Source organism: Panthera onca, chromosome F2, assembly GCF_046562875.1.
Source record: "Panthera onca isolate mPanOnc1 chromosome F2, mPanOnc1 haplotype 2, whole genome shotgun sequence".
Lineage (NCBI taxonomy): Eukaryota > Metazoa > Chordata > Mammalia > Carnivora > Felidae > Panthera > Panthera onca.
The window spans coordinates 28,197,168-28,217,355 of NC_138356.1; the positions used below are offsets into that span (position 1 = coordinate 28,197,168).

General features: G+C 36.9%; 1 protein-coding gene across 1 annotated transcript in view; it reads left to right on the top strand.

Annotated features, from left to right (window-relative positions):
- Positions 1–20,188, top strand: part of LOC132664216 (uncharacterized) — a 493,245-nt gene that overhangs the window by 115,178 nt on the left and 357,879 nt on the right. The window contains exon 2 of the mRNA XM_078441793.2: positions 2,373–3,048. The gene's annotated coding sequence lies outside the window, so the exon portion shown is untranslated. The remainder of the gene's footprint in view (positions 1–2,372; positions 3,049–20,188) is intronic.

The following is a 20,188-nucleotide window of genomic DNA, read 5'->3' on the forward strand; positions in this document are numbered from 1 at the left end:
AGCATGAGTCCTGCTTGAGATTCGCTCTCTCTGTCTCTCTCTCTCTTTCTCTCTCTCCCCCTTCCCCTCACATGTGCTCTCTTCTCTCTCTCATAATAAATAAAGATTTAAAAGATATATAAGAGTGCCTGGGTGGCTCAGTCAGTTAAGCATCTGACTTCGGCTCAGGTATATGACCTCATGGTTTGTGAGTTTGAGTCCTGTGTCAGGCTCTGTGCTGACAACTCAGAGCATAAAGCCTGCTTCATATTCTGTGTCTCCCTCTCTCTATGCCCCTCCCCTGCTCACACTCTGTCTCTCTCTCTCTGTCTCTCAAAAATAAACATTTAAAAAAGTAATATATATATATATATATATATGTATATATATATATAAAACAAAAAAACTCCTGCATACCCAAATGTTCATAGTTCCTTTATTTTTAATAGGCAGAAAACTGTAAACAATCTAGATAGGCTTTAATGAGTTAAGGGCTAAATAAGCCATGGTAGCTATGGTACATCCATACAAAAAATATCACTCAATACTGTAAAGGAACAAACTATTAATATGTGCAACAACAACTTAGTTCTCAAGCGCATTATGGTAAATGAAAAAAAAAAATCTAGTCCTAAAAACAATCACATATTACATAATTATATTTAGATAGCACTCTCAAAATGACAAAACAGTAGAGATGGAGAACCAACTAGTGGCTTCCAGAGACTGAGAAAAGAAAAACAAGGAAATGGAAGTGACTATGAAATGGTAAAATGAGGGAGATCTTTGGGGTGATGCAATAGTTATATATTTTGATTGTGGTGGTGGTTACACAAGCTGTTACATGTGATTAAATAGCATATAGTTACATACACATGGTACTAATGTCAGTTTCCTGGGTTTGATGTTGGCAACAACTACCCGGGGAAGACTGGGTGAAGGGTACATGGCACTTCCTGTACTATCGCTGCAACTTCTTGTGAATCTGAAAATGTTTTCAAGTACAAAGTTAAAAAATGAATTTAAAAAAGAAAACAAAATAAGTAAAAATATCATGATCTCCTGTTGGAAAATCATATATTTTGGGGAAAAAGTGAGTAGTGAAAACCAACATAATACTATATCTAGTCACCGTCTTTCTTTACACTAACACTATATTATATGCTTCACATGGTGGCCGTGATGAGAATACAAGAGGGAGAAAACGGAGTCCTTGTCCCAGCTAATGGAATTTGGAGAAGGTGACACAGAGAAGTAAATAAGCAACTAGAACGCTAAGTTAGAGCCTCAGGATAACTATGAAATGCTACGTCTGTCTTAAAGTCTTTCTCTTAGAAATTCACCTCAATTCATTAAAAAAACAGATGAACATAAGGGAAGGGAAACAAAAATAACATAAAAACAGGGAGGGGGACAAAACAGAAGAGACTCATAAATATGGAGAACAAACTGAGGGTTGCTGGAGGGGTTGTGGGAGGGCGGATGGGCTAACTAGGTAAGGGGCATTAAGGAATCTACTCCTGAAATCATTGTTGCACTATAGGCTAACTAATTTGGATGTAAATTTTAGAAAATTAAAAATAAAATTAAAAATTAAAAAAAGAGAGAATAAAAGCATATCCTTCAGTGTTGAAAGCAACTGTAAATCTTTCTCTTCCCTTAATTATGTTAACCTCCACTAAGCTGTTTTTATGTGCCGGGCAGCATGCTCAATATCTCACACACATTACCTCATTCAATTTTTGCACACCTATAAGGGAAGTATTATTGCTGAGGTACAGAAGTAAAAAGAAATTCTCTGAGTGGTTGTAGTGACACAGTAGGTGGGACATAAAGTCAGATTTGAAACCGGGTGGTCTGACTCCTGAAAACGTGTTCTTAATCCCTGTCCTACATTTCATGGTGTTTTGAGGGTAGTGCTCCTCATCTCAGCTGTTTGTGAGGGCACATGGCTTTCGATCTTACTTGGTCACCTCAGGCTTTACATTTTGTGATAGTTAATTAGGATACATTTATTATAAGACCATTTCTAACTGGAGGGTATTTCAAGTGCCATCTATTTAAATCCCTTTTCTCTACCCTATTAAAGGAGAACATTTAGTCAGTCAATACAGCTATACAAAGGTTTATCAGTGTCCCTTGAAAGAGTTAGGCTTATTATAGATGAGGAGCCTGGCAACTGAGTACCCGCTCTCATGAATCATTCAGAGTTAGAACTAGACTGCATTGGAAACCCATGGATATCTCTCAATTTAGGGCAGTGCTGTCTACAATTGCTATTTGTAGCTTATATTCCAAACTGAGAAAGCAAATTATACTGATCCTCTTCCATGTTGTACAATACCAAACATGACTGAGCCCTTCTCTCTGCTCTTTTATTTTTCTCCCACCAGAGTCATTATGAAGAACAGGTTTGCATCCTTGGGCTGAGGAAGAAGAACCATACTAGACTATTGCTGCTTGATTCATTATCTCCCTAGAGAAATTCAGGACTTCTAGTCTTCCTCAATATCACTCTATGTTCCTTTACTAGTCCTCTTTCCTAAAATTCCTCCCTTGAATGAGAGAGAATGGATGTCAGCCAAGGGAGGAGTCAGAGAGGAAGATGTACTTTCATACAAACAGGTACGGAGATGAAACAAAAGGTAGAGATAAAGAAAAGGAGAGAGAAGAGAGAAGACACATCTTCAAGAGATATTGAGCCATGGTGCTGCGGCATAAACCTCCAGTAAGTCTAATCTAGTAAAGGCATTAATATGTGTGAAGAATTTCGTTTCTTTCTCAAAAGGAAAAGAGGGAACAAGAGCTTCTCAGAGAGACATCATGGTCAGGAAGATGGGAACAGTGTTTATCTGTTTGTAAGTTTCACTCAGGCTTGCAATGACTGCATAACTAATCTTGACTTCAAGAAAGGTCTATACATTTCTAAAGTTGGGCAAGGGAAGCATCCACAAGTACTCTTCAAAAGTGAAATAATAGCAGCAAAGAAGGAAGGAAAGAGGAGAAGGAAAGAAAGAGGGAAAGGCCAGTCATTAATTAGAATACCTGTCTTCTAGTATTAAAATATTGGTAAGTCAAGAAAATTTTTTTATTTTTCTTAGAAGTTTGAAAACAGAATATATTCTGTCATGTTATGAATCAGGAATGAGGATGCTTTATTATGCATTATCAATTTTCAGGAAAAAACTTCTGGGAATACCAACAAAAACAAGCTAGTTTTGTTTGCTTTTGGAGTTAATAATACATTTAATGTATTCATCTTAAAAGTCAGTCATTAGGACATTAACCAATTATGAAATTAAAAAATACTTAATTTCCTTTCCTCCTAAATTAATCACAGTAACCCACAGTGGTTAAGAACATGAGTTCTACTTATACGGAGCTGAGTCTATTAGTTATGTGACCTGTGGCCGGTTATTTTTCCCTTCTCTGTGCTTCTACTTTTTCATCTATGAATTGGGAATAATGACAGTACCTACCTCAAAGGACTTTTGAGGGTTAAATGAGGCAATCACTATAGTGAATTTAGCAGAGCACCTTGCATATTGTAACCCCTCAACATATTGGCATCATTACTATTATTTTAAAGGAAATACAGAGAATTGTATTATGGCCATCATAAATAAGGTCAACAACTAAAGCACCATAACATAAATCATTTAAAAAGCACCCCAAAATAATGAAAATGATTTAAGCAAGGCCTAAAGCATTATTTATTTCTAAAAGTGAAAATCTGAGGAGCCTCAGAGGAGATTTAATAAAATCCTGATAAAGCCAAGCAGTGGACTGGGTTGCCCTCCATCATTGGTCAAATAAAATGCTTCCTGAAATTTGCCACATAAAAAATGAATCTGAGCTTGGCTTCATGCTAGGCAAGCCAAGTCATCTTAGAAATGAGTTTATAGAACACAAATTCAATAACTGACAGATTCAATAATTTATAAGGCAACATGCCACATCTTTGCTGGGATTTGCTTAATTTCCCACAGCTGAAGTTTTCAGAGGATGGTTCTCAGAAAGAAGACAAATTTGATCAAACCATGCATAAAGAATATATTGTTAATAAATATTTTCATTTTTGTTTGACTTTTTTATCATCATCTCTTCAGATTTAGTCTAGTCCCACAGTTTTCTCATACCTGTTGGTATATAGTCTACTAAGTTGTGATCACAGCAGACATGTGCTTCCTGTTTACATCACTTAGGAGTCAACCAGAGAAACAGAACCATTAGAAGATACATACTGAGGAAGTTACTGCAGTAAGTTAGCTTAAGGGACATGTCTGGGCAATACCAAAGCCCACTGGGCTAGCCACTAAGAAGAGCAGACTGGGATTCTTGGGTATAGTCAAAGCTATTGTCTGCAGGCAGAATTTCTTCTCTCAGGAAACCTCAGCCCTGTTTTTAAAGCCTTTCAACTGATTGGCTCAGGTCCAGCTAGATTATCTAGAATAATCTCCCTTCCTTAAAATCAATTAATTATAGACTTTAATTACATCTACAGAGTACTTCAACACCAATACCTAGATTTGTATTTGAATACCTGGGGTCTGAAGCCTAGTCAAGTTGACACAACAAAAACACCACCACATCTATATGCATTTCCTTAACCCATACTTAAAATCCAAATAAAGCCAATAGCAAAGTCATGCTTCCACCTACCAGGATACAACTATTCTACTTAAAAATGAAAAGATACTTTTCTTTTTCCACAGAAGAAGATACAAAGTTCTTGAGTGATATTCACTGTTATCCCTTGATATCCTGTAACTCACTGTTATATAAAGGTAACTAATAGTAACATCTCATATTCGATGATGAGGGATAAGAGAGGAAAAACAAAAATGTTTGGCTAATATATATGCATACTTATTCAAAATTAAATAAGGAATACTCATAGTATTATACTCCTTCTTCCTGAAACTGGTCTGATGATTATAGATAGTATTTATAATTACTTTTTTCCACTATCCATTCCATATTTCCTTTGCCCTCAACAAGCATCTCAGTTGGTCATAGTTCTTTGGCCACTGGGATGGCCTAAACTTTTATGTCTAAAGTGTTGGGCCACTAGCACACCTGCCTGAAACAGGTTGTAGTTTTTCATTTAATCACAAAACATTGAAGTACTAAGAGATACTCTAAGGGATCTCCTGTATTCAGGATATCCCTTCCTTCCTCCAGGTATCAACCCAATGTCCTTGATAATAAGGATCCTTGATAATAAGGATTAATAACCTCAGCCAATAGGGTAACCCCTTTCTTGCCTGTTGAGGAAGAAGCATGAGGAGCCCAAAGTAGATGGTTAACATTCACTACAATGTAATTATTATTGTGTCTCCTGATTGAAATATTGCTCTTTGGAACTAAGATCTCTAAACCATCAGAGCTTACAGCTGAGAGGACAGGAAGCAACAATTTTGCTGGTAGATCACTCAGGATAATAATGAGTGGAGTTACTCCCATTTCTATCCCTTGATTTGGGGATTCATGATTCTGGGTATGGACATATATATTGGACAGTACTTCAGGGGATATACACCCTCCTGGAGAACCTTGCCCCCGTCTTGCACATACCACCACCTAGCTGGAATATTTTTTTCAAGTTTATTTATTTATTTTGAGGCAGGAGGGAGGAGCAGAGACAGAGGGAGAGAAAGAGAATCCCAAGCAGGCTCCATACTGTCAGGGTGGAGTCTGATGCGATACTCAAACCCACGAACCACGAGATCATGACCTGAGCTGAAATCAAGAGTAGGACACTTAAGCTGCTGAGCCACCGAGATGCCCCTGTAACTGAATCTATAAGGCCATTCCATCATTCCATCAGACTAGCTGCTTCAGGATGATAGGGAACACATCAGGGCTAGTGAATTCAGTGAGCATCAGCCCATTGTCACATTTAACTGTTGTGAAGTAAATTGCTTGACGAAAGCAATGCTGTGTGGAATGCCATGATAGTGGATAAGATATTCTATAAGTGCACAGATGATAGTTTTGGTATTGCATGCAGAGAAAGCAAATCTGTATCCACAGTAAATGTCCATTTTGGTAAGAGTAAAGACCTTCCATAATGGAAGCAGTACACTGAAATCAGCCTTCTATCAGGTAGCTAGTGGATCTTGGGGAATGGTTCCATATTGGCGATATAGCATAGGCCTCTGCTGTGGGCAGAATGGGCACTCAGAACTGGAGGTAGCCAGGCTGACCCTGGTCAAGGAGTGAAAGCCCATGTTGGTGAGCCCATGCATAACCTCCATTCCTGCCACCATGGTAACTTTGTTCTTGAGGCCATCGGGCAGTGATAGGAGTGGCTGGGGAAAAGGTCACTGGTATCCATTCAGTGGTCCATTTTCCATGCTTGATTATTAAAATCTTTCTCTACTAAGGTCATTCTTTGACACAAATATCTTCACCTAATTTGCCCGTTTATAGAGGTTCTTCCACATGCCTCTTCCCCATACTTTTTTGTCACCACTTATTCTAATTATGTTTCTTCCAAGTCCTGCTGGCCTCAGCCCATTAAAATATACAGATTAATACCTCTAACCATTTTCCTTTCCAAGGAAAATGAACAACCAGGTGAACTATTCCTAGTTCTGCTCACTAAGAGGATTCTCCTTCCACAGTGACTTTCAGCAATGTACCTGAAAAGCTGTAAAGTAGTACCACCACATAGGCCAGGAGTTATGAGGCTCAGTTTGTTTGGTCTATGTGAATGGATTTGAAAAGGTTGATTCAACTTAATCTAAACAATGCTTTGTAAGTACATTTACTCCCTATATGTTATGCAGAAGTCTTCATTAGCCCTTCCCAAACCTCACAACTTGATGACCTCTCCCTCCTTCTATATTTTCTCTCATGATCATTGGCACCAAAATTCCACTTGGTTATCAAATCCAAATCTTAAGGGTCATCTTTAAGCCTTCCCTCTTCTTTAACCTTCTCATCTGTAAATTCCCTCCCATGCTCCTCATGTGAACAATTACCACTTTATCCCCTAAATTTGTCTGCAAATACTCCTGTCTATCACCACTGCTTCAACTTAGTTTAGGATCTCACTGTTTCTTGACCCCAGAACTAGTGTGATGTCCTTCTAAATGGTGTCCCAGCTTAGTATTGCTTTCAGCCAATCTGTCATCCAATGACTGTCAAAATGATCTTAAGTTATATAAATCAGTCACTGTGTTACTCCCTATTTTAACCCCAGTGAATTCCTGTATTAAAAAAGCAAAACAAAAACAAACTTCTTGGGATAACATTCAAGTATGAACTCATTTGAAGACTTACTCTCAAAGTTTACATTCAGAAAATGAAAAACAAAACTAAAACAAAGCGGCTCAATTATGAATAATCCGTTTTCTCAGTTTAAAAGAATTAAACCCTTTTTGCTTCCTTTAGTCTCATATTCTGGTGTTCTTTCCTTTTTTAAGACTTGTATTCTCTTTATGCCAGTCTGTATGAGGATCCTGTTACATGGGAATATTCATGAATACTCTGTTTTTCCAAGTCCTGAGGTGATACACAAATTATTCTTTAAGTCCCAAATGAATTATCAGTTCCATAAAGTTCTTTCCCAATCCCTCTAAGCAGATTTTATCATGTCTCCCGTACCACAAGAATAATGGATTTGATTTTATTATTGTACTTCACTTTTTTCATAATTTTATATTTCATGGCTATTGCTACCACAGCAAAGTGAAGTTGGTTTTTTTATTATTACATCCTCAAAATCTAACATAGGTCTTGACTTATACGTGCTACATAAATCTCTGGTGAGTGACTAAATGATTGAATGAATCAATAAATGAATGAAGTCAGATAGACTGGCAATAAGTATGTAGTTCAAACATATTGACAATAGGGAGGCAGACTTGCTATCTGAAGATGAAAGACTATATATCTGGTTTTTTTTTAATTAGAAGAAAGTAGCATAATAATTCCAGGGGAACTGAAATATGAGGCAGATCACCAAGTCAGTGGCTGCTTCTAAACACCTAAACTTCCTGGTCCAGTCATGCGATTATTTTTATTTTTCCATTTTTCTGTATTATCTTTTTAGATATAATATCTGATATACGTGATAGATATTAGAGTATGAAGCATAATCATTAAATGCATATTTCTGAACCCATCACACAACATTGGAACTACAACACCATAAAAGAGTTTTTCTAAATGTATACATATTTTTAATTATTTTTAAATTTTTTTAGAGAGAGAGAGAGAGCATGCAAGTGGGGAGGGGAGGGTCAGAAGGGGAAAGAGAGAGAGAGAGAGAGAGAGAGAGAGAGAGAGAGAGAGAAAGAATCTCAAACAGACTCCACTCTCAGCACAGAGCCTGATGCAGGGTTTGATCCCATGATGCTGGGATCATGACCTGAGCCAAATAAAGACTTGGATGCTCAACTGACTGAGCCACCCAGGCACCTGTGAATATATTTTTTAAACTTGGGAAACATAAAGCTATTCTGGGACATGCATGGTTGCATTTCCCACCCATTTTAAGGTAGATGTGCCCATATCACTTATTTTGAGCAGTAAAATGTGAAGAAAAGTGTAGTATGAGCCAATGCATGATTCCTCATGATTCTCTTTATCTACCACGATGCTTATAGAAACATCTGTTTGTTGAGATGGATCCTCATCAGTCCAAGTCCACAGGTGACCCCCATGAGTAAATACCCCTTGCTGACCCACGTTGTACATGTAGTGAGAGTAACAAATAAACTCTAATTTAAATTGTGAAATTTGGAAGCATATTTGCTACTACAGTTTAACCCAACCTATCCTAACTAATTCATACCATATGGATGTAATAAAGATTTTTTTTTATTCTGGATACTGAAAACACCCCATCCATGTTGCTAAAAGTTGTGCCAAAGTATTATTTTGACAGTCTTCTGTTGATGTGGCATTACTTTTTTAAAGTTTATTCATTTATTTTGATTCAGAGAAAGAGAGAACACGTGTGGGGGGAAGGGGAGTGAGGAGAGAGAGAGAGAGAGAGAGAGAGAGAGAGAGAGAGAGAGAGAATATCCCAAGCAGGCTCCACGCTGTCAGCGCAGAGCCTCACAAGGGCCTCGATTCCATGAATAATGAGATCATGACCCAAACAGAAATCAAGAGTTGGATGCTTAACCAACTGAGCCACCCAGATGCCACTGATGTGGCATTTTTTTAAAGAAGTTCCCTAATTGTGGGATTTTTAGATGTTTTCACATTTTTATATTTTGTTACTCTCCAACAAACCTGCTTAAACTTAAATCTATGCATCTTTACTTATTTAAGAAAAAGGAACAGAAGTAGAATAGGTCAAAGCCAAGAGCTTGCCAAAACCTTTGACATAATTTGCTATTTTTTTTCCAGAAATAAAGTGATAAATTTATAATTTCACCATGTATGCATGAGCACACATCTAGTACCTTGTTTTTATAACATGTAGATTTGAATTATGATAGTAAATATCTTTTCCATGTACATGGTGGTTCTATTTTTAAAATTTGATACTTTACACGCTTAACCTATTTTTCTTTTGGATTTATATGACTTTAATATATTAAGTATATTAAAAATTTTCTGTTACAAATTGGAAAAACATTTTTGGAAATCAATTTTTGTTTTTAACTTGATTTTTAGTATTATTTTTAATAAATAGAAATTTAAATTTTTATGTAACCAAATCCAACAGTCTTATACTTTGTGACTTCTATTATTTTTATTTTCATTATTTTTTGATGTTTAGAAATCTTTCCTCATCTCGAGGTACAAAAAACTCCCATAGTTTTACCCAGTATCTTGAAGTTTGATTTTTATATTCAATTTTTTGACATATCAAAATGTATCTAGTTGTAAGAAGTGAAGTAAATGTATTTCCCCCATGCAGTTAAGTAATTTTTACTTACACAAAAACTATAATGTTACATATTATATATTTAAATATTTCCTGGTTACATGTGAATATTTGTGTGCATATAATTAATGTATATATATGTATCTACACATGTATAAATACATGTATCTTAAATGATAAATGGTGTACATATTTCCTGGTTAACCTTGTTTATCCTTCAAGGTATCTTTCTATGAGTCTCATGTTTTATTGCAATAGATAGAATATCAGAAACGTTAAATACTAGCAATGTCAGACATCATATTATGGTTCCTGATTTTTTTTTTTAGAATTCACTTTTTAACCAAATAGTTTTGAGGGCCAGGTAGAGTTTTGAGGACCTGCATTTGAGGGTCTAGTCGATGTGCCAGGCAGGGTTTGGGACCTGGGAATAAAGTGGTGAACAACACAGTCTTCCTCTTCTGTAAAGCCCAATTTCTACTTAGGGAAGATAGTCCACAAGTAGACAAAGAAATTGACAATATCATTGAAGGCAGTGATTGGAGATGTGAAGAAATAAAAATTCTAGCACCATGAGATATTAGCATGACCGAGGAGCAGTACTATTGTTTCAGTGGTCCGGAAAGGGCTGAAGAGGCAGTATCTTAGAGGAGATAAGACAAAATGCTGGCCAGTAATGACCAGGGAACATAGGAATGAATGAGTAATAAATTCAGAAGCCTTAAGTCTTCTGGTATCGGAAAAGCAAGAGGATGATTGCAGTGTCTGTACTTTACTGGATAAGGAATGGAGAAAGGGAAGCAATAGCAGAAGAGATTGAAGTTTGGCTGAATTAGGCTTGTGTAAGCTTCTCAGAACACGGAAAGGATTTTGAATTTGGTTTAGAGCAGAAGTCAAGTTATTTGATGTGGTTTATATTAAAAAAATCACTCTAGTGATTTTACTAGTATGAAAAATGGATATAGGGACACCTGGGTGGCACAGTGGGTTAAGCGTCAGACTCTTGATTTCAGCTCAGGTCATGATCTCATGGTCATGAGATTGAACCCTCCGTTGGGTTCCATGTCAGGCATGGAGCCTACTTGGGACTCTCTGTCTCATTCTCCCTCTTCCTCTGCCCGTCTCCCACTCATGCACATACTCATGCTCTCTCTCTCTCTCTCTCTCTCTCTCTCTCTCTGTCTCTCAAAAAATGGATAAAGAAGTAAGAGGGAAGTAAGGAGGTCATTTATCTGTTAAAATGGCTAGGTGAATGATGATGGAACTTTGGACAAGCAAGCTAGCAACAGGCATGGAAAAGCAGGGGATTCTGGGGAGGTTTTGAAGGTAGAGCTGTCACAGTGTACTGATTGCTTTGCTATTGGGGTTAGAGAAAAAGAAAAATCAAGGATAGTTGCTATGGGTTGACTCTTGGATGGATAAAGGAATAACATACTGAGATGGGGAAGATTTGGGAAAGAACAGGTCTGGTGCAGTGGGGTGCAGCTGTGAAGAGTTTTGGCTCTTTTGAGGTTAAGACATCTTTTTGATATTCTACCTAGTACAGTATGGAGTATAAACTTGTGTACAGAAATCTGGACCTCAGGGAAAAATTTAGAACCGGAGGTAGAAATATTTATTTTTTGAAGGAGGTATGTGAGCTTTAGTATTATTATTATTATTATTTTAATATGAAATTTATTGTCAAATTTGTTTCCATACAACACCCAGTGCTCATCCCAACAGGTGCCCTCCTCAATGCCCATCACCCACCCTTCGCTCCCTCCCACTCCCCATCAACCCTAAGTTTATTCTCAGTTTTTAAGAGTCTCTTAGAGTTTGGCTCCCTCCCTCTCTTTTTTTTTTCCTTCCCCTCCCCCATGGGTTTCTGTTAAGTTTCTCAGGATCCACATAAGAGTGAAAACATATGGTATCTGTCTTTCTCTGTATGACTTATTTCACTTAGCATGACACTCTCCAGTTCCATCCACATTGCTACAAAAGTCCATATTTCATTCTTTCTCATTGCCAAATAGTATTCCACTGAGGACTGGAGATAGAAATATTTTTACTGCCTCTTGTGACTCACCATTAAGAATGAAGATTGTTAATAGCTAAGTTATTATTATATTTTCAGAAAAAAAATAATTTGGAGCCATTTTCCAATTTTTTCACTATACTCCTGAATATGAACATAAAATTATTTCTACATTTCTGATTTGTAGAATTTTCTTGAGGAATTGATTACACTGGTTTAATTATAAGTACAAAATGTATGTAGAAACACAAAACCATATGTCAAGTAGCAAATAGCAGAAAATTAAGGAAGTCAATCAAAATATGTAAAAGATCTAGATTTCTGGTTCTTAAGTAAAATATAGCATGATTCAAATTGGTGAACTAACTTATGGCCTTCACCACTAATAATATACTGAATGTCAGATTTTCACGCAAGATTCTTTAAGATTTAAAAAATAGTGTTTTTTAAAATAATTTTCAGAACATTTTCTAAGAAAAGAATCCTGATAATTTTCCTCTTTTATTAAAAAACTCTATTAAAAAAGTATGAATCCTTAATGACTACACATTTTGTCTTATCACCTTTTAAAAAATACCCAATAACTAAGCATTAAAATGTATTATTCTGTTGTTATTTTTCAATGTGAAATATTTCAAGCACATAAATTTATAGATACTAAGGCACCTACTACTTGGCTTGAAAATTTTATTAACGTATTTGTCTCAGATCTTTTTCACCCCAAGAAACAAAAATTTACAGGTACAATTTGTTTATATTTATATATTATGTGTGATAGATATATATTTTTGAAAATATGATTATTTAATTATCCCAATATAATGTATGTCTGTCACATGCCCAGTTTCTATATATTTATGCATCTGCTTCAGTACTTCCTCCTTCTCCTATTTGTCTATTTGTCTATTCCTTTAACAATATCATGCTGTCTACAATGCTGTAGCATTACATTAATTCTAGGGCATGTATTCCTTCATTCCTTTTCTTCTTCAAAATAATCCTATCTGTTCTTAGCCTTTAATAGCTCCATATAGACTTTAGAATCAGCTTCAGTTCCATGATGAACTGCGTTGTATTTGGTTTAAGTTGAAATTTTTAAAGAATAATTTGGGAAAATTGCCACATTTTTTTGTGGCAATACAATTCTCATTCACTAATAAAATATGTATCTCCGTTTCTTCTTTTTTAAAAATGTTTATTCTTGAGAGGGAGAGAGAGAGCATGAGAGGGGGAGAGAGACAGAGCCTGAGTGGGGGAGAGGCAGACAGAGACAGAGACACAGAATTTGAAGCAGGCTCCAGGCTCTGAGCTATCAGCACACAGCCTGACGTGGGGCTCCAACTCAGAAACCGCTAAAACATGACTGGGCTGAAGTCAGACGCTTAACCAACTGAGCCACCCAGGTGCCCCTCTTCTTCTTTTTTTAAAAATGTCTTTAAAGATCTTTCACATTTCTATTGGATTTCCTTGGAAATTTTATATTCTCTTCTTATTGTGATAGGTGCTTTATTATTGCATTTATTACACTTTTACCTGTTTTGACTTTTGTATGTTGGCACTGGGTCCAACAACATTGACGAAATCTCTCAGGTTACCAGTTCATCTGCAAAGTCACTTGGATTTTCTATGTACCCAATCACATGATTTCTAAATAATGAAAATGTTGCCTTTCTCCTTTCGGACCTTATCTCATATACTGTATTTTTACCTTATGCATTGGCCACAACTCCTAAAGGGCAACTTAAAAAATGATGGGAGTTGGAATGAGAATAATAAAAGGCGAAGCTAGAAAGAGAGGAAGAAAGACCTGAGGACAAAACTTTAGAGAATGCTTGTTTTTGGGAATCCAAGGCTGAACCAGAGAAGGAGGTCAAGAATGCCCAGGACAGAAAGGAAATCTGGACATTACAGTGTCTCAGAACTAGAGGACGATTTTATTATTTTATTTTATTTTATTTTATTTTATTTTATTTTATTTTTGAGACAGAGAGAGACAGAGCATGAATGGGGGAGGGTCAGAGAAGGAGGGAGACACAGAATCTGAAACAGGCTCCAGGCTCTGAGATGACAGCACAGAGCCCGACGTGGGGCTCGAACTCACAGACCGCGAGATCATGACCTGAGCTGAAGTCGGCCGCTTAACCAACTGAGCCACCCAGGCGCCCCGAGGACGATTTTTAAAAAGAAAGCAGTATCAAAAGTTGTAAAGTCACTATCATTTCTGAAAAAGGTTCACCGATTTTGTAATCCTTGCTGATCATTGAGAGGCCAGTTTCAGAAGAGTGGCTAGGGTGAAGTTAGCTTTCGATAGGTGAAGTACTAAAAACAGTGTAGAATTAAAGCTGGGGAAATACGATTCTTTCACATTGTTCAGGGGAAAAGAAATAAATGAAATGAAGCAGTAGCTTAAGGGGTCATATGGCTGAGGAGAAATTTTCTGGCTTTAAAAAATAGTGAAGACAGAATTTATTGTAGGCAGAAGGGAAAACGCTATTGGTGATAGAATGATTGAAGAGCGAGATCAGGTTCCAAGAGAAGATTGAGATGGAATAAAAAATAGGACAAGGAGTTAAGCCTGACAAATAGAAGGAAAACTGCTCTCCCAAATGCTGGTAGGAGAGCAGAAAGGGAGAATAAGAATTAAAGAAACAGTAGGAACTGAAGACACACGTTTGAAGGGCTCAAGAATGATTTGTGGGGTTAATGCGAGTCACTGAAAGAACTGTTTTCAAGATCATTCTCTAACCTAACTTTGTGGTCTCCTGCTCAAAAGAGGCTGCACAAAAGGCCAGGCACTAAACAAAAGCTTAGATTCATTAACATCTCTCTAGGACCTTATGATCACAAGATGACCCTGGTGAATCCCAACAAATTTTAGATCAAGATTTACAAGCCCTTATGTCTGAAGTGGCAAGGGACAAACACACTGGAAATGTATTTTGCATATAAAAGTATTCAAGTTTAACCATCTTAGTACGTGGCTAAAAAGCAACATAAGAACAACAGTAACAAAATAACACCACCAACCACAAATTTTTGACCTGGATTTAATCATTAAGCAAGCAATTGCAGCCACTCTTTTGGAGGGAAAGGTGACTGGCTCAGCGTTGGAGACTTAGAGGCAGCACTCACAGCTTTGGTTCATGTACCTGTAGCTTTATAAGGAATTCCCTCCCTACTGTCTCTCTCATTCTCATTGTTCTCATCGAGCAAAGACTGGACAAGCAGGAGCCAGCATGATGGACTGAATTAGGGTTTGCTTTGGTATTCTCAGGGCAAGGATATCTGTGGGGAAAGATGAGGCTGGTCAGAAGGTTGTAACGGGTTTAAACAAAGATTCTTCCAGGGCAGCACCCAAGGTCCAAAGACAAACCAACATTAGGCTATTCATTTGAAGGAGACAGGCAGAGCAGAGTAACAGTACAGAACTCAGGATGGGAGGTATCCACAAGGAATTACAGACATTGCTGGAACTTAGCTAAGGCATTTTAGAGCAAGCACATCTATCAGCTTTATGCATCTTAAGGTGAAGCTAGCTGTTGAGGAGGTAGCTTTCTCCAACACTTCAGATCAAGGTCATTTCTGTGTTTGAAAGGCCCCAGTGGCTTGACAGCAGGAAGAACTGGATAGTAGATGGCATGAAGGTATAATCACCCGAGGGATTCCTAGATGTAGTGGAGAAAAAAATTGAGAGGGCTGTAGACCACATAAGGGAGTGGAAACAGATGGAGAGGAGTGTTATTATGTGTCCTGTTTAACTCCAGGAAGCTGTGCCCCCGGGGAAATATGGTTAGATTTCAATATGGATTAGAAAATGCAAGTTTAGAAGGTGGATTTGAATCCAGGATTTGTTACAGGGGGAGGAAATTATGAAATAGATAAACGTTAATTAATGAGAGAAGTTGAACTAACCCTGACCAGGGACAGGTGTGGTATTAGAAGCCTGTCTTGTTTCTGAAAATCTAGCTTATTGGCTAATTCACAGTTTGGACAATGAAGGAGTTATTATGTTTTCTTTCTTTTTTTTCTTTTTAACATTATATTAAGAAAGAGGTTGGGGTGCCTGGGTGGCTCAGTCGGTTGGGCATACCGACTTCGGCTCAGGTCATGATCTCGCGGTCCGTGAGTTCGAGCCCCGTGTCGGATCTGTACTGACAGCTCAGGGCCTGGAGCCTGCTTCAGATTTTGTGTCTCCCTCTCACTGACCCGCCCCCGTCATGCTCTGTCTCTTTCTGTCTCAAAAATACATAAATGTTAAAAAAATTAAAAAAAAAAAGAAAGAAAGAGGTTAGCTTACTTCGTTGTGGTTAATGATTATTATTGAACAATCCAGAGAAGTCATTTGATTTGAATTTTCAAATTTACTGAGTAAATATTGACATTGAATTATTGCTTTTATTTGTGGAATCACTCTATATGGCCCCCAAAATCATAAGGCATGACCCCTGATTATTTCAGTTTTCAATATATACAGGCAGTTGCATGCAGTGGCTTTGGAATCAGTCAGATTTGATTTGAATACTAGCTCTGGAAGGTACTAGCTGTGTGACTTTCAGCAAGTGAGTCACTTAACTTCTTAGAACTTTAATTTTCTCTTTGGTCAAATGATGATAATATCTGTCTTGAAAGAGTCACTGCTAAAATAATGTTAAATAAAGCAATGTATATAAGGTGGTTGAAACACTGTAGATATTCACTTATTAATGCATATTATTTTTATTAGCATTATTATTACTGATTGCTACCCTTGCCAAAAATGTTTAAAATGTTCATTGCTTAAAGTCAAATATAAAGAATGTCAAAGACTACCACATCTATGCTTCATTGGTTAATTGGTCATATGCTCACTATATGTTTTGAGTTGTTCTCATTTTAGAACTAATTCAAACTGGAATTGAATTGAAGTCTTGGTGTCATACATTTGACAATGTACCTTAGGCTCTAAAGAGGCTCCAGCAGGGTGCACAGCTCACCATATCTTGCCATTATGATATAGTAAAGAGAAATATTATGATGAGATATTATGTTAAAGATAGTAGTGCTCACCAACACTCCATCTGCTTCCCAGCAACCTTGAATGAGTCAGGTCCATATCAGCGATTCTGGCAAGTGTCCTGTGGTCATAACTGATTTCTGCATCGAAGTATGGAAGAGCAGTTTGCAAAGCTCTCCTTGTCTCTGTCCTTCTCGCAGTGACCAGGAACATTCTAGAGAGCTTCAGATCAACTTGGGTGCCTCAGTGACTATGTGGCATAAACTTCCCTGCAGATTCATGTTACATACATAGCAAGACTAGGAAAGATCCTCTGTAGTGTGAGGCCACTGAGATTTTGAGGGTGACTTGTTTGTGCAGCATACCTGGTCTATCCTATACACAGTGGTTTTTTTGCATGCAAAGATACTTTTTGTCTAATGCTTAAAAATTCATAGTCTCAAGATACAGTATGCACTCAGAATATTTTATTTACCTGCTTATCTCATGCATATATATATGCATATATATATCTCATGCATGATATTATATATATCATGATAGATTTTATTATAATAAATTATATATAATATGAAATTATATATCATCTATAGATATTTTAAATATCTATTTTATATGTATGCAAATTTATCATATATTATATTTCCATATAATTATATGACAATATAAATTAATTTTAACATATGTAATTTATTACAAATACAGATATAAGATGTGTGTGTGTGTGTGTGTGTATGTATGTATGTATAATGAGTGAGAGAAGCAATTATATAAAATATTTTGGAGTGCCCTGTCTTTTGAGACTATAAATATTTAATGAATGGAAAAATAGTATCTTTGCACATAAAACATTTTCATAAATATATTCATTCAAAAACATTTATGAGAACCTACTATTGTCTGATTGAGGAAACAATAGATAGGAATATAAAAATCAATGCTGTTATGGAGCTTATATTTTGAGAGAGAACACAGACAATAAACATAATTTTAAAGCAAATTATATACTAGTTATACTATAATTGAAAATTACATTGAATTTAGAAATTTGCCAGGAAGAAGCCTAAAATGGGTCAGGGTAATAGTGAGTGTTGGGGGAATTGTGGGGTGTCTTGTTATTTTATTTTATTTGTTATTTTTTAAGTTTATTTATTTAATTTGAGAGAGAGAGAGAGAGAGAGAGAGAGAGAGAGAATGAGCACAACTGGGGTAAGGGCAGAGAGAGAGGGAAAGAGAGAATCCCAAGTAGGCTCTGCACTGTCAGTGTGGAGGCTGATGTGTGGCTCAAACCCACAAACTGTGAGGTGAAATGACCTGAGCTGAAATCAAGAGTTGGATGCTCAATGGAGTGAGTCACCCAGGCACCCCTGTCTTGTTCATTTAAATAGGGTGGATGAGGCAGGATCACTATGATGATGACACTTGAAAAAAGCCTAGAGGGAGGAGAAGGAGGTGAAGAAGCAATAAAAAGAGACTTTGGGGGAGTATACTGCACCAATTCAGACCAGAGGTGATAGTGGATCTGACAGGAAGGTGGCAGTGGAGATGGTGAGAAGCAGCTGAATTCTGGAAATACTCTGAAGGTCATTACAGAAATGGCACATAAGATCAAGAGACTGATTAGATAGACAGGAGGAGTTCAAGGACAGAGTTCTGGGCACTTCAACATGAAGATGTCTGAAAAAGGAGGAATCACACTTGATCTTAGCCAAAAGGCCGAGAAGTGATGAAAAAGGAGGAATCACAAAGGAGGCTAAGAAGGAATCTAGGTAGGAGAAAAGGGCAAGTGGATGGGGAGCTTGAAGCCAAGTGAAGAAAGTATTTCCAAGCAAAAAGAGGGGTTTACTATGTTAAATGCTTTGGAGAAGTCAAATATGATGCTATTAAAAATCAACCATTGAATTTAACATGCTGAGAGAATTGGTGGCCACAACAAAAACAGTTTTGGAAGCAAATAGTGACTAGAGACAGACAATTCTCTGAAGGAGAGCAAACATGGGCCATAGTAGTTTGAGAAAGTGGGGTGAAGAGACTTTTGTTTTGTTTTGTTTTCAAAGACAAGAGAAGTAACAGCATACAAATAAATGGATGGAAATGTTCCAGTAGAGAGGATAACATTAAGAGCAATGTTGGAGAAAAAGCAGAGAATGTCTGGAGACATGTTCTTGGCAAGTAGGAGGGATAGGTTGTGGTGTTGCAGTTGGGAGAGAGATTAACCTTTGGAGAACTGACTGTTGGTGTGTAATAAGAAGGAAGGAACAGTATATGGGTACATATACTCATATTCTGGTGGAGAAACTCCTAATTGGTTGGGAGATTCCTCATTCTATGAGTATTCATACCAATGTTCTTTTTAGTATGAGCTGTAGGGGTGTTTTAAAATATAATTTGATTCCTATAAATCAACAAAAAGGTGAATTTTTGAATTTTAGATATAGTGAAATTAACTACCATAACTAAGTAATCTTAAGAACTAAATGTTATCAGGGTGCCTGGGTGGCTCAGTTGGTTGAGCATCCGACTCCTGATTTCAGCTCAGGTCATGATTTCACTGTTTTGTGGGTTGGAGCTCCACATCGGGCTCTGTGCTGACCATGCATGGAACATGCTTGGAATTCTCCCTTTTCTCTTTGCCCCTCTCCTACTCACGCTCTCTGTCTCTCTCAAAACAAACAAACAAACAAACAAACAAACAAACAAACAAACAAGCAAACTTAAAAAAACCCTAAAATGTTATGAAATTTTAGAGCTTGACATTAGAGTGTTGTCTTCCCTTAAGAAAAAAATTCAAGGGGATTAGCATTATTAATATTTTCTTCCATGAGTTTCCAAGCAGTTCTAGTTAAGTGTTTGTTATAAATATCAGAGTTTGGCAAACTATAGCCTGCTGGTCAAGTGGGCCTTCCATCTGTTTATGTAAATAAGAGTTTATTTTAACACAGCCATGTCCATTCACTTATTGATGGTTGCTTTCATACTATGAAGGCAAAAGTGAGTGTGACAGGATCCTTATTGCCAGAAAGCCAGAAATATTAAGTATGGGTCCTTTATGAAATAAGTCTGCAGATTCGTGATTAAAACTATTGGCTCAGTTGAGGCTAATCCTTGAAATTTTGGATGAAAATAATGAATTTCTACAAATATATAATTATATATGTATATTTATATATGAATAACTGTCATTCAATATTTCTTATAACAAAACATTAAAAGAATGTTATTGTATACATCTTTTATTGTTTCAAACAATTACATCTTACAACTTTTTAACTTAATGATTGTAGCATTTCGTTAGTCTGTCACTGGTGGTAATAGTGGTGGTGGTGGTGGTAGTGTGTGTGTGTGT